The sequence below is a fragment of the Phalacrocorax aristotelis genome, chromosome 6 (genome assembly GCF_949628215.1).
Source record: "Phalacrocorax aristotelis chromosome 6, bGulAri2.1, whole genome shotgun sequence".
NCBI lineage: Eukaryota > Metazoa > Chordata > Aves > Suliformes > Phalacrocoracidae > Phalacrocorax > Phalacrocorax aristotelis.
The window spans coordinates 53,557,150-53,573,193 of NC_134281.1; positions in this window are offsets into that span (position 1 = coordinate 53,557,150).

Consider the following 16,044-nt stretch of genomic DNA (forward strand, 5'->3'; position numbering starts at 1 on the left):
TCTTGTAATTAAATTGCAGCTATCAGTGTGAATACCATCTATCTAATACACAACACACAAAGTGAATGGAAGCATGCAAACATGTTTGTAATGTTTACAGCAAACCAATTAAGACTTCAGGTTCCCTATTAGCAGCAATATCACACATCTATTGAAGCCAGCAGCAACTTCCTTTGGTGTTCTGTATTCTGACTGCACACAAGAGAGGACTCTATCTGATTTTCCCCATATCAGCTAGCAGCAAATGATTCCAAAGATAGTTTAACTCCTTCATAGCTAAATTTTAATTTTTGTACTTTATTTTCCAGTAATTTTAAGAAAATAGACCCTTAATCAGTATAAATTGTCATAACTTTCCTGATGTCAGTAACAATTCCTAGTATCTGAGAACTTGGCCCAAGGCCACAACTTTTAAGTTACAAGTTTTAGACAAATACAACCAGAGTTTAAGAACAGATAAGAAACTGCTGAACTTAATAAGGTGAAAACAACATGTTCCACATGTGTTACGCTTTGGACATTATAAAACTCAGTAGTAGCAGCAAGGTGATATAGACCCTCCACCACTGTGGTCAAAATCAGCCTATATAAAGAACCGAATATTTTCCACTATAAACATGAGAACATTTATGATAACTGCCTCCTTCAGTTCTTCCCCCACAAATGTATAAAAACAAGTGCTGCCCCAGGAAAGAGGCCAAATTAATATGAATTTCTATGTTTAACTACATGGAAGGGAGAAGAGATATCAGGATGACACTGAAAAACAAACAGCTACAACTTTTGATAATGTTTGGGTACTTGACCTGATCAAGGGTGTCCAAGCTGAAAGGATCACTTTTATTATCTGCATTTGTGAGGAAACAAGGTAGCATGGGAACTAGGTATATTGTGCACCCCGACTGTGAAAGACTGTCCATAGTGAGATGTAACATATTGACTGTGATACGTTTATTGTGGGGAAGTATTAGGTTTCCTGTAATAACCATCTGGAATATTTAATTACTAATAAATTCACCTTGAAATAATAAATAAATGAATGAATGAATAAAATAAATAAATAAATTGAATTCTGGTACTTAAGTACATGTTTTAAATAACTGAACAATAGTATACAGAAAGCAGATCATCTTCCATTTCAAATGGATGTGTTAAAAGCAACCATTTTTATGCAAGAGAAAGCAAGAACCTTCATAGAATTTCTGTACACTCAGGGAGAAGAGTCCTGGATTCAGCTTTTAGTTTACATCGTATAACTGAATGCAAATATATATTGCAGAAAATCAGTTCAAATAATCCACTTATTTAGCTGTTAACCTGGATGAGGGGAATGGACAACCTGATTATTTTTCTATTCTTTTTGAACTTTAATCATCTTTCAGATTTTCCCTTAATAAGAATGAATTTTCAGCACTGCTGATCTCCAAATTATCTATGATCAATTTATTCCAAAATGTGAAAATGATAAAAACGAGAACTTAGTAATCACACTACAGGAACTCTTTTCTTTAAAAAGGGTTTGATTGTAATAAAATAACTAGCATATTCTTCCAGATAAGTACACGATTGTACATTTCAGGAAATGGATTTGACAAGCCATTTTGTTGCATTTTCCTGAAATGTAAAATTGTCTGTTTTATCCTTTGCTAAATTAAAAATTCATTCTTGCATGAGCATACTGTGCTGGTAGATACTTAGAAGATGACAGCTGAAGAGGGAGACCCTTCAAAAATGCAATTCATATGGCAGATGCAAGGCAGTTTATTTTACACAAATTATACACGAGCACGGATTGAACTAACCAGTTTGGAAAAAAAACTTTAAATTGCCCAGTGCATCAAGAAATAACTGGCTTTCTAGGCCACAGAAGTTTTTTAACTGATATACCCACAGAAAATTCTAGTCATATCAGAGTGTTCAAAAGGTATCTTTAAGAATGAATAGTTAATTTGAAAATAACAGAAAAAAGAAGACATGACATCCATCACATCTGTTGTTTTACTTTACTTTTTCCTGTATCTAAGGATAATTTTATTTATTTCTCTATATACCCAAGAAGCCTGTTCATTTCTCCCGTCCTTATTCCACTACCCCATATATCATCAAAGCCAATTATCTGACTCTTTATGTACAAGTCTGGGAACATTCATGATGCAAAAATGAGAACTTCTATAAACATTCTTTAAAGGTTTTGATTTTTTTTTAATATTGCATATATGCAATGATTTCCATATTATTCATAAACTTGCATCTTTAATAAACATGATGTTTTAATAAACTCATAAGAATGTTTGAGTTATATATAGAACACAAAAATGTGGCACGTATTTAATGATTATTGTTGTAGCCTGTTCCAAAATGTTTTCTGCAAAATGTAAGAACCATGTTGTAAACTCTTTTGCCCAAGGAGCCTTATTAAACTCAGATGATTCAAAAGCATGTATATGATCTGTCTGGGTCGGACACTTCAGACATTATAGCAAAAGCAGCATCATGATATGCTGAAGTGAGCGTTAATTAGTTCATGTTAATGTGAGGTCTTCAGCTGCAATAGCTTAGAGATATCCTGCTAGTGAGGAATCTCTGTTTTTGAACAGAGAGGCAGAGGGAGGCCTCTTCTGTGGCCCAGGCTAAGAAAAGCTTCATCAGACTTGCCTTTTATTCCAAACTGTCCTCACTATGAACTTGATTTTACTTAAAATCTGTGTAAATTTACTGTTATCCATATGGAACAAGCATCACTGAGGAAAATGGGCAATTCTGCCCTAGTGTTATCTTTGGATATGCTAAGCCGATTTCCCAGCTGGTGCAAGTTAAGTTATGGCAGTTATATTAAACGATGCCAATATACACTAATTTAGAATGAGTTCCTTCATCATTAACATGAGTATTTTAGGAAACCAATTTAGAACCATACATTATGTAGATTCTCTTCTCTACTCATCATCTCCCATCTGATATTTGATTAGGATATCGATTTTCTCTTATTAAAAAAAAAAAAAATCAACCCACTCACCTCCTTTTACCCTCTACATCCTACAGCTGCAGAATTCCACCTGGATTAGCAAATTGATTTATTGATAATAAACACATTGATCTTCTTTGACCTTCTCCAACCTGTATAGCTCCAATTTCTCTATCCCCATTTTTTTCTTCAACAGAAATTTTTAATATTAGCTCCTCTCTACTATACGGCACCATTCTTGTGAGTGAACTCTTTGAAGACTCATCTACTGTTTTTTCAATGTTAAATTCTTCCAAATGGCTTTCTAGCATGAAACAAGTCATAAATGCTCATGCTGATGTCAGCAGAAGTCTCCCTGCTTGTTGAAGTGCTAAGATAAACAGGTCAATCCAAAAGTAGATATGATCCACTTCTTAAAGGGCAGGATTGGTCTAAAATAAAATCTCTGGGACACAGCTCAAGTCAGCTCTATTGATAAATTGCTCTGTAGATGAGCTTACTTGGTTGGAAGAGATGTTACTTTACACATCCACCCAGGTGTTACTAACTGACGATGATGACAACATCAGAAGAAATTACTGGAAATTTACTTTATTACAAAAAAACCACACAACCATGTAAAATCAAGGTCCAGCACAAAGAATGAAATTTAGACACTCCATTAGAAAGACAGTCTATATACAAAACACCTAATATTTCAAAATGTTATGTTTTCTATGCTGATCATCATGATTAAACATTCATATCTCTGTAGCACCTAGAGATCAGCTGGGTTACAATTCTAGTTGTGGCACAAACCAAGTGACAGTCCCTTTGACAAAGACCTAACTTAAGAGCTGTTTCATAGCAATTTCTGAGTTTTCATGATTTGCTTGCACTATGCATGGGAACAAAGTGAGATCAAGAGGATGGCACTACATCAAAATGTCCACTGAATGTATGTGGAGTTACTGCAGGGGATGTGGGGATCCTAGATATGGTGGTGTTATTGCCACACTCCTTCTCCCAGTTACGGTGATCCTTTCATCTTTTTCTTGCTATTGCCTTTTTTTTGATATGCCAGAGTCAAGTTCCATCCATGCCTCTCCACTTTCTATAGATTTTCTCCAAAAGTAACTTATCTAAAGGAAACATTTTGACATTTATGAAATGGCATACTTTTTTAAAATTTAAGCATAACAGTCCCATTTATCAAAGAGGTGGATGAAAAAAGAAAAACAAACAAATAAACAAAAACTACAAAACAACCAGACCCCAGCCAAGTAATCTGGCATATAAAAAATTATTTAAAATGAAAAACCTTTAGAATTAAGTTACACAAGATAGCAAACACCTGAAAGGGAAAAGCCCCTGAAAGAAAAAAGCCTTGTTCCCCTTCCCTGGCTCCCACTGCCCTTGCACTTGGAGATGCCCTGCTTTGTGGTGGTTCTGGTACTCATCAGCCCCTTCAGAATGAGTTCACTGTTGAGCTCAACACAACGTAGATCACTAAGTGCAAACCTGCTTGTTTATCCTTTACTGGACTGCCAAATAGCAGAACGGAGTCACTGCGGAGAGGGTTGGACAAATGCTGCTGAGGAGCGTGGAAGAGGAACTCCAGAGTGGACAGCACACCCCTGCTGCAGTGGCAGATGCCTGAGGTCACTGTGGTTTCCACAGGCAGATGTTGATACAGCTATGAGTGAAAGACACTGATCTTTTATATGAGGCATTTTTACATAGTTTTGAAATCAACTATTATACTAACTGTGAGTATGCTTTCCTTAATTTGGTAAGACTTAAGATGATAAAATGCACCTATTTAGAGAACTCAACATCTGGATCCAAATTTTATCACTTGGAAACATTATCAGGGAAAACTATAAGACAGATCTAAGGCCAGAGATTCAGCTGGAGTAACTTAATGCAGTATTACTTCCTGATCCAGAGCATATAAAATAAAGCAAAATAAGATATAGAAGTTCAACAAAATGAACAGAACTAAGATACTTGAATCTCAAAATGTTTTCTTGGGAGTATTTTCATGAGAAACTGATGTACATATTCATTAACTTCTGGAAAGGAATGAAAGTCCGATGAATGTGTTCCCCACCATCCTTCAAAATGATTTAAGCAATCATTGTGTATGTTCACAAAGGATGTATCCGATAAGCACATAAAGGGTGGCTTGGGTTTGGTTTCCTTTTGTAAAGGTTTCTTGCATGACTTCAGCAAAGCCAAGCCATGGCAGGAGGAGAAGAGGATTAGAGAAGACTCAGAAGGCGAAGACATAAGGTACAGTTGGATTGGCATTGAATGTTAGCCAGAAGTCCAGTATCAAATCAGGATATTCTGTTACACATGAAAGGAGGAGGTCAGCGTTCTCCAGATGAGCACTGCACGTAACCGAAACACCACATTGTCAGCAGAAGTAGAGTCGTCAATATCTGCCTAGAGTAGATCAAATGTACAACAGTGAAAATGCCTTTGTGCACCAAGGCTACCTGGATGCCTTGGACAACCTCAGCAAAGGGAGAGGTTACATCTACAGGAAGAGTCAGCCCCTCTGTAGGAAACCCCATCTCTTTTACTACTACAAAAAATGTTACAAATATATATAATTCCTTTTTATAAAGTAAATTGGGGGATAGTTTGAACAGCCGTGGCCTAAAAAAAATTGGAAAGGCCATGACAAGTCGTCACAGTGTGTAAAAATATGAAGTACCTGCTTCTTTTGGCTTGAAATGCTGAAATTGATATTGCAGCCACTTCATGAATACATATTTTCAGAGTTTAATGTTAAAGGGGATGACAACAATATAGCCAGGTGTGTTCTGTAAGAGCCTTATCAAAACCTGCAGATAACAAGGAAAAACAATTCCCTTCCTTTGGATAAACCAACAGTTTATAAAAAAAATCAGAGTGAAGTAGTGAGATCTGCTGAGTGGGTACCAAGAAATGAGGTGTTTTATTCAGCGCTAGAGATATTTTTACCTTTATGGATCTTCCAGTATTTCTCATCGGCCAGCTGCAGGGGAACAGTGACAGAACTGTTACAGTTTTCAGCATCTCCCATAGGTAGAAGACAGTGGCTGGAGAAGTCTCTCAAGAGCACAGCTTTCTTCATGTGAAGGGTTCATTATTATACAAAGATGTATGAAATAATCAACTTTCCCTTTGTCCAGGTGCAGTGCCAGAGTAGTCCATGAATTTTATCTATGTTAAAATGTTACATTCCAGACAATTCATATGGTTTCTTATGTTAAAAAGTTGTTATATTCTTCCTATGTACAAAATTGAATAATTCAGTATTATGACTTTGCCAAATGCAGAAACTTCCTTCTCAGAAAGATTTTGCTGTGCTGAAGCTAAAATTTTCAGTAGTAAAACATCTGAAAGTAAACTTAAACTGCCATGTAAGTATGGAGAAAAAACACGCATACCAGGAAAGAGGGAAGGGGTTTATGTTCATCCCCTCTCAAGCCCTACTTCAGGAAACATCTAAAATTTGGGAAGACATTTCTAATTTGTTTAAATCCCACTGAAGTCAGTGGAACACTTCAGCATATACTAAGTGTTTTTGTCAACAAGGAAATGTTTTCCCTATGCATTTTCATAACTAAGGACAATAAATCTGGCAGTCACTATGTCATATTATTTAATTCGGATAGAGAGATTACTATCTTTGTTATAAAAGGCTATATTCTCCAGCAATATGACATTACAGTGTGAATTAAGCATGTGTTTAATGGCTTTCCTAAACAGCAATTATTCCTGAGCGAGACTCAATATTTCTAGTTTGTGTTTGCCCAATCCACAAGTAACACTTCACTACGTTTGAAGTATGAGATGCCAACTTGAATTGCAGAATTTGACTTCAGGATTGGTATCAGGACTTGAGAAAATTTGGCATGGAAAGTTATGATGCCACTCTTCATAGTAGATTCACAATGACAAGAATGATGGCCCAGAGGAACAAGCTTGCTGAACAGGAAAGAGGTAAATATTTACTGTGGATAAGTGGGTATAAGGTATATCTCATGGCAGTATTCTCTCAGTATTAGAGAGTTTAGGGCATCAGTTAAGGAAGACAAGTTTTCAGAGCCTAAGAATACCACAACTGAATTTAAAAGAAAATAAAGAAAAAAAGGTAAAAAGTCTAGAAATTAAATTACCAGTGAAGGAAATGAGATGCACAGCATTTCAGAACTATAAACTTGCATTCTCACAAACAGCAGGACAGAGGAGAAACTTATGTGCTTTTTTCTCCCAAATCTCTTATTCTGAGATGCATCATCATGTAGAAATGTGATGACTTTTCCCCATGGTTTTCCTGTAGATGAGATTTTAGTTTCTTCTGGAGCAATTAGATTGAAAGAGTTTACAACAAATATTCTTTAATATATTTGTTATAAACCACATCATTATATTCTACGGGCTATCTCATAGTTAACATGAAATAGCACACTGATGTAAACACTCAATATAGTTTTTTATTCATTCTCAGTATACTCCTTCATGTTTTCTAGTAATGTTTCTGGCATCTGATACTGTGTGCACTATTCCAAAAATGAACTCCATAACCGGCCCTTCAATTCAACTTATGATTTCACATAGGAAATTATTAAAACATGACTCTGTTACCTCTTACAGATGCACACACAGAGACACAGAGAAGTATTGTAAAAAATATATTTTGTGTCTTTGAGTGCATGGGAGTCAGATGGATGCTTTTAGCAGAAAGTGGACATCTCTGCAATGCAGAGCTCTTATTTGGGTCTTGTTATAACAACCATGGGTTGTTCAGACGAATAACAGAAATGTCAGAAATTTGAAAAATCTGGGAACTTCTGATCAAACAAAAGTGACCTTAAAAAATTGCTGCAACTGTGGATGGCACATCTGTTCAACCTGGAATGCTTCTTTTTCGAATGTTTCCAAGCCCAGTGCTTTGGCTCATGATCATAAGATTCTTTATCTTTCTTAGGTCCAAACCTCTTGTAGTATATTGATCTACAAGACAGTATTTGTTAACATGTTTGCATCTACTGCAATGTGTCAGCAGAAATATCTTTGTCACTAGAGGGCAGCCATCATCTTCTAGAGAGCCAAGAGAGCTTGTCATGGAAATCAAGTCTGACTGCAGTCGCAGAGGACATAATTCTGGATCAGTGGTCTGTGTCTCAGCTGTACTAAGTTTCAATAGAAGTAATTAGCAGTATTCCAGGCTTTTATCTAGGGATCAAATTATGACTGGCTCTTCCAAAGTCGGAAGATGAAGACTTGTCAGTGTGGACTGACCAATGACTTCAAGAAGCAAAATTTGGAGGTTACTGATGGTATAGAGCCAAAAAATCCCTCCTACATTTTCCAATGGATAAAATTTCAGAGCAGGCTGATGAAAAGGGAGCATTAAATGTGACGAAAATGCTACTGGAAACCCAATCCTGTATTATGTGTCCTCTCCCGCATGACGGACAAATGGAGAACCGTGTGTGCAAGTGTCTGCTCTGCCTGCAGCTAAGTGCCTTTTGCTGACCATGAGTAGGTGTAAGTCGGTAGGCAAGGCAGACAAATGATGACATTTAGCTCTGAAATGCTCACACTCTCTCTGATAGCTGGCATTGGGAAAGAAGTTCAGCTTGCCCCTCATTGAAGAATTGATGGTGAGGTGAACAAAGCTCTGTAACCAACCAAGCAGCCAGGCTTTCCTCTTACCCAAAGCTTCATGTTAACCACGGCCAGCTTCTGAGGTTTGACTGATACAAAACTCCTGCATAACTGGCAGAGGGTTCTCATGGCCTTGTTAATTCTTTTCAAACTATACATTTCTTTCAGTGTATCTGTGACAAACTTATCCCCAGTTTTTCATGTACCTGATGTGAATATATAAATAAGGATAAAGAAAACAGTTTTATTGGAAACCTATACTTAGAGCTCTCTTGCTTTGCACTACTGATATTTTTTTTTTATTACAATTATTTTGCAAGGTATAAAATAGTTTTACTGTTATCTGCTGTGCCAGGCTGCTCACACTCCATCCCAGATGCACAAGTATGTGCATGAACAACAGAGGACTTGACAAGATAAATAGTGATACATGCCTGCACATCAGAGACCAAAATTAAGTCTGTGTCAGAATGGAATTTGTCTAATCTGAAAATCTGCTTTAAAATCTCATTAAGATAAACTTCTGAAAATCAAATATATATACACACACCACTTTTTATAGCCAGTAGTAAACAAGGCTTGAAAATTTCAGATCTTGTGAAATAAGAACAAAGCCTATTTAAAATCAGTAAAGCAGGCTGAAGTGAAAGGAGAAAATTAGCATATCATATACACATACACATATATAAAAAAGAAAATTCCTCACAAAGAGCATGATCCCCTGTGTTGTTTTTTTTTTTTTTCATTCAGACAAAAAACCTAGTGGAGTACATCATACTGAAAATGAATGTTAAAATAGTTGGACTAGGAAAGGGTAGGAGGTAACACTTGCAGAGGAAGACATAGTATTTGTTTTTGTGTTCTTGCCAGTGATATTAATCAGCAAATAATCAGCATTTCATATGAGTGGAAATGGGGAGGGAGAGGTTTTTCACCCTGCTCACATTCTGTGTTTTCTGTCCTTGACATGCCGTCTACCCTGAGACATAGCGGTAACTGGCAACCAGACACCTCTGCAATTCTGTAGGGTAGCAGAAGCATAAAGCTCTCCACACCAGAAATAATAACAATTTTCCCTGTGTAGGAAAATGTAAACTACATCAGGGCCTTGCTCCCCAGTCTGAGTTTCCAGTCTCCCCTCAAGAAGCAGCCCTGGCTCCAGAGGAAAGCCTTGGGTGTTCAGCTACGGTAGCACGTGTTTTCCAGTGCAGCCACGGCTTGACCTCAGGTAAGAGGTCAGGTACATGGTTCCTTTGGGCATTTTTGTGAAAACCTCGTATCTCCCCATATCTGCACAAGCAGCTTTCTCCTGGGAGTAGAGTGGCTGGGGAGAAGTCCCAGAACTGGCGTGGCACACAGCCACTTCTTTTAGGAGGGACAGAGCCCTTCCCTCCCACTGAGGTGGAGTTCCTCTATGCCAAACCCTCATGTTAATTCCTGACACGCTTCAAAGTCCTGGAGAAGAGCAGAGGAATACTTCAATGCCAATAACCAGTAATTCAAAGGAAGAGTTATTTCAAGGGCTTGGAGAATACTGCAGGAGTGAAGGGTGAAGTCCTACTGTCTTAAAAGAAAAGCACAAAGAAAGCATGATCACTTGATAAATAATTTAACTGGCAAGAATGTGAAAGAAATTTTTGTATATTTGTCTCTAGTGTTATGAAGTGGGTTCCAGCACTGAAAGGTTCCTTACTGATTAGAAAAAAATACTTAGTCAAAAATACAAAGAAACAAAAACATCTCTCTTTGGGAGCAAGGGGTAAAGGTTTCACATTAATTTTTCCCATTGCAGGAAAACAAGACTTTTTAGGCTCCATGGCATAATATGATGTGTATTCTTTTATTCTTTTTTTTTATTGATATATTATTTAAGCATTTTTTATTATTCTAGAGTTCCACATGTATCTTCTCATACACTGAAAGCTCAACACTTAATACATAATATAAAAGCACGAAAAAGCATGCTTGAGGTTTTTATTTTTTAATGTGAATCAAGTCTCACATGCAATGACAAAAAGTAGGGTTATGAAGTTATTGCATTTTCTATCCAACTGTCACTTTAAAAATAATTGAGAGAGCTATATTCTATCTATAACAAGGAAAGGTGAGTAATTCACACTAATTTCTCTATGAAACCTTTGATTCTTTTTTTTTTTACTTCAGTGTTTTTTAGATTAAAAGAAAAACAAACAAAAATTTTAAATAGTTATTGTTATGTCCAGATGCATAATGAGATTTCATTCTGGCTTCTAACAGAAAAATGTGCCTAAAAAGACAATTTTAAAGTGAAGGAACAACCAATGTGTGTTTTATTACATCATCATAATTCCTTTTTAGTCTGTCTTTAATCCTTCCACTCAACCAATAAAGTAATTCAAACAAAGAAAAACCCTTCAGTATGAGCCTCTATTGGTTTCCAAATCATGTGACACACTAGACTGGCACCAAAATATGAACTAGAGGCTTATGGTAAATTCTGAAGATCAATGAAGTACATTTAAAATGCATTTAATAAAATTTAATTTACACATATATTAGAGATGGCCAAAGGCTTTCCATAAACCCTTTGGCTGGCACGAAACTACAATACACTGTTACTTGCCTGTTTTGTAAATGAAACATTTTATATATTTTTACTAGTTACAGGTTAGATTCAACAGCATGTGCTATTTGTGTCTTTTTCTGGTCCCAGGGGCATTATAAAATTGTTAGTAAATGCCTTCCCCTCTTTACAGAGATAGAGGGAAGGATAATACTGTAAATTACATGAACATTTCTGCTAAATATTTTTAAGCTGTATCGTTGTGGGACTTTGTGTGCAACAATTCCTGCCCATGAAAATATCCACCTTATCTTCAGGTGACTAGTTTTAGTGACTGACATTTGATTGTAAGTTAAAGCATGAATGGACATTGATTCAAGATCTTTGGGGTTTCGTTTTGTTCCAAAGGTTCAGAGGTTTTTTGTTTTTAATACGACCAACAACTGAAGTCCACTTAGTTTTGAAATAAGACTTTTAAAAACTAATTTTCAACTATATTTACACATAAATATGTTTAGAGGCACTATTGGTACAACCACAATAGAAAGGCAAACTCTCGAGACAGAATGAACATACAATTTCACATGAAGGACAAAGCATGGTGCTGGCTTAGCTCAGTGGGTTTTTAACATACCCTAACGTAATGCTTGAGTTTGGGTCACTTAGAAGAAAAACTGTTTTGTTATTAATATATGCATGATAAAAGCTAATAATGCATTTGACATGTAAACCTGTTGTGAACCTCATATTCTTATATCATATTAATTTTAAAAGAAATTTTAAAGATATCGTCTTTGTCAAGTGGGGTGTTGCACTTACTTTCACATACTACAAATAGCTACACAGCCAAACAAGCATCACATTGCATTATCATATAGATTTCTTTGTTTTTTTCAAGTGGTCAGCATTTTTGTGGTAACATTAATAGTTATTACAGATTTAAATGGGCGCTCTGTGTCTGTAACTGATTGACAAGATCAATAATTTTAAGATCAAATACTAACAGCAGTCTGTTTTTTTCTTTAATCACTGTCTTTTTGTTTTATACCTGTGCCTACAGCAAGATCCTGTTTTCTGTATGTGGACAGAGCTTCCTGCTGTGTGCTGTCGAAAGAATGAGAAGACAAGATGGAGAATCAATTTAAGAAAAAAGCTTTGGTTGACAAAGCTTTGCTGTAGATCAATGGAGTCTAGCTAGTTAAAATATCTTCAGTAGCAGAGATTTTACAATCACGAGCTTGGACATAATCAGTTTGTTTTTCCCTATTCCATTCATACCGTATTTTGCCAGATGAAAAAAAAAAATTGTATGCAAACACCATTATTGTTTTGACAGCTGAATGTCTTTCGGCTTTGTTGTGAAACAATAAAAGCAGCTTTAAAATATATTTCCTTGATATACAGAAAATCCAGGCCTTTATTAGATCTGTTCTTTGAAAAGAGACAGTATTTACTTAAGAGGGAGTTTGTCCGTTACAGCAGAGCAGGCAACACATTTACCCATGGAGAGATCTAATACATACAATTCACAACTTGGTACTTAGGGGATTTCTTTCATTGACTCATTTAGACTTTTATCACTTATTTGTTTAAACAGGTTTCATAGCAAACACAGGATGCGTACAAACTGATATGAACTACATGTCTTCGCTAGCATATTTATCCATATATCTGATATTTCTTTAATCGAGTTTCACTTAATTTGTATACCAGCAGTAATTAGTTCATTCAAAATTCCTAATAGCAAAGGGTGAAAATATTATGAAACTTATTTTGTTAAAATACACATTTAGGATTATTTAGAAATAATCTAACCACTTCCATGTATGCTGTTAACTCATTCCTGGTTGCAAAAAAGTCACCAAACATTTCAGCTCTATCACCTAAAGCAATGTACACCTAAACTACTTAGAAACAAATCAAACCTGCAGCTCGTTTGGAAAATGAGAAGTCTGGTACAGTGTTTACTGAACTTTCACATAAATGTATAGCAGGCATCAAGCCCTTTACATTGAAAATGTCTTCCTTAGATGCTCAGGAATTATGTCTGAATTAAAATATTGTCTACTGATTTTACCTGTTCTGCAGAATGGAGAAGTTTGTGATTCAAAGTACAATAGATTCAAAAAGGGAGCTAGGGAAACGGATTTTTAAGAAATTGGAAAATAAAATACTTATTGCAGGGATAATAGCCTTGCTAAATTCTGGACAAGATTTCCAGAAGTAAGTGGTAATTTTGAGTGTGTTCATTGTGGGGTACCAAAGCAGAGATAATTTAAAGGGGTCCAATTTGCAAGAAGAAGAGACTGTTCCTCTTCTGAAAATCAATCTCTTACCAGACATTTTTTCGAAGTTGGATCTCTAAAATCACTAATCCCTTCCAAAACCTTGGCTAGCAATTAGCATTAATCACTTCAGGCTATATCCCATTGGTCTCTGAGCCTGATGCAGAATTTACTGCATCATCCATGGGAATTTCATATTTTGAATTAAAAAGGATGCTGTGAGCTCTTAAATATTGGATTTATGGCATACTCTATTACTTCAGATCCTGTTCTTTTTCTGTAAATATGAGGGCATTGATATTTAAAAGACCTCTCCATTTAAAGTGAACATCTGTAATTCTACTGAAAAGGCAACTAAAATTAAACTAAAACAGGGGAAGTATAAATATTTATATAGAAAATATTTCCATTACTTCCACTAGCTATGGCAATTCAAGAATGTTAATATGCAAAACTGTCCTCGTTGTGATTGAATAGGCCAGGATATGCCAATATGATTTTGCACACATTTGTATATATGTGTACTGAGACAGTTACAGGTTATTCTTATCTTTTTATGCCATTATCTTAGAGCGATCGTGACTCACCTGGAATTCTCTGTACCTACTTTATCTCAAACTTATATGGCTTCAAGCAAAGGAAAGCAGAGGCAACGAGGTGTCATGCAAACACATTATGCTGGCACCCAGGAGTGCCTGCAACTACGTTTGACAAACATTGGCAAATTCAGACCATTCTCTGCCGTCCTTCATCAGTTCAGTTTGGATCATGGCACCAACCTCCTTGGAAAATCACAGTCCATTGAAGGAAAATCATTTATCTGTATACAATTTCTTTTTATTTTTTTTTTAATGCGGGAGACAGAGGAAAAGGAATTAAGGCCACTTGCACTAGATTTTATTATTAAAAGCACAACTCTGATTCTGCCTCTAGGTGGGCTTTAGATCTTTACTCATTTTAATACTGAATGCAAATATGGCCATGAGGGAAACATCTGGTTTTCCTTCTTATATGGGAAGGGCTCAGGTCTCACTGAGTGCACTTTTACAGGACTGCACCTGTATAAAATAGGTATTTTCAGTATTAATATTTCTCTTATGCCATAAAACTTAACTGTGGAAAAGAGTGGGTACGAGAAGATCATGAATCCCTTGATGTTTTGGTTTTTACACTGGCAAAAGGTTTTCTGCAGAACCACTTTTTCATTAAAAATACAGTCACTAGTCATTTCTTTTACAAAGAGACTTCCCTATATAAATTAATGATGCACTCTTGTACTCCTTAAGTCTGCCCTCCAGAAACAGTAGAAGGAGCCTTCAAGCCACACAGCATAGAAGCAACAGTAAAGGTGCAAACTATATCCCCCATTCATCTTAATGAGGTGTTAACTTCTAATCCTAGCTGGGACCATTAAAATACTACCTTCGTTAAGTGGAGCAGTTGAACTACCTTAACTCTTTCATTGCATTTGCCTTAGCATCAGATCTCTTAATGTGCTTGCTCATTACATAACACACATTATTATTATAATAACTGTTACTATAATGTAATATAATGTAATATAATGTAATATAATGTAATATAATATAATGTAATATAATATAATGTAATATAATATAATATGATATAATATAATATGATGTAATATAATATAATATAATATAATATAATATAATATAATATAATATAATACAATATAATACAATATAATACAATATAATACAATATAATACAATATAATACAACATACGTAAGTAAATCCTTGAGTCAAAAGATGAGATATGAGTTAAATAAATTGTCTCCTCCAAGACAGCAGTTTTAACAAAGTGTGGAATAACTTTTTGAGGAATAAAAGGTTAGCATTTTGGTAAAGCAATGAGTGGAAATTTTAGGTGCTTTACTCACTGGTGGGTATAAACCTATACAGTTGACCTTGGGAAGGTCACCTGCTCCCTCCTTGCCCTCGTTTGTGACTGTTTTCAGGACAGAAAGAATCAGAATAATAAATGCTTTACCCAAACTTACAACTGTGCTGTGGGGAAAAATGAGGCTCCAACTAGTGAAGAATGCTGCACAAAAGTCCACAGAGAGAAGAAATTATTAAAGTGTCAATGTTTAAGTAATTTTAAGGTGCAATTGGCAAAAGAATATAAAATGCATTTAGAATGCAGAGAGGTGAAATAGTCTGAATTAAATAAGTTGACTCTCTATTTGATATTTGTGGGTTAAACATGAGATCCTTACTTATACATAAATGTTCCCTGGCTCAAAGCCATGAAGATCTATACTAACATGAGATAAATTCTTCAGTAGCACTGATGAGAAACTATAAGATGTTGACCTCTCCTCATGCCCTTAGAGCCAAGAAAATCCACTGAGTCTTGAACAGTATCATATAATGAAAATTCAAAGCAAATTTTTGATAACTCCAATCAGAAAATATCATTAAGATTTAGGCCAGTGTTTTAAAAGAATTGATGTTTTCCCCCACTAGCAAACTGCTTAGTCCCCTAGTTCAAGTGAAAATCCATTTAAACCTTGTGAGATGAGATTGTTTGCTTAAGTTTAGGAATACAACCCTCCAAAACAGGGTCGTGAATGTA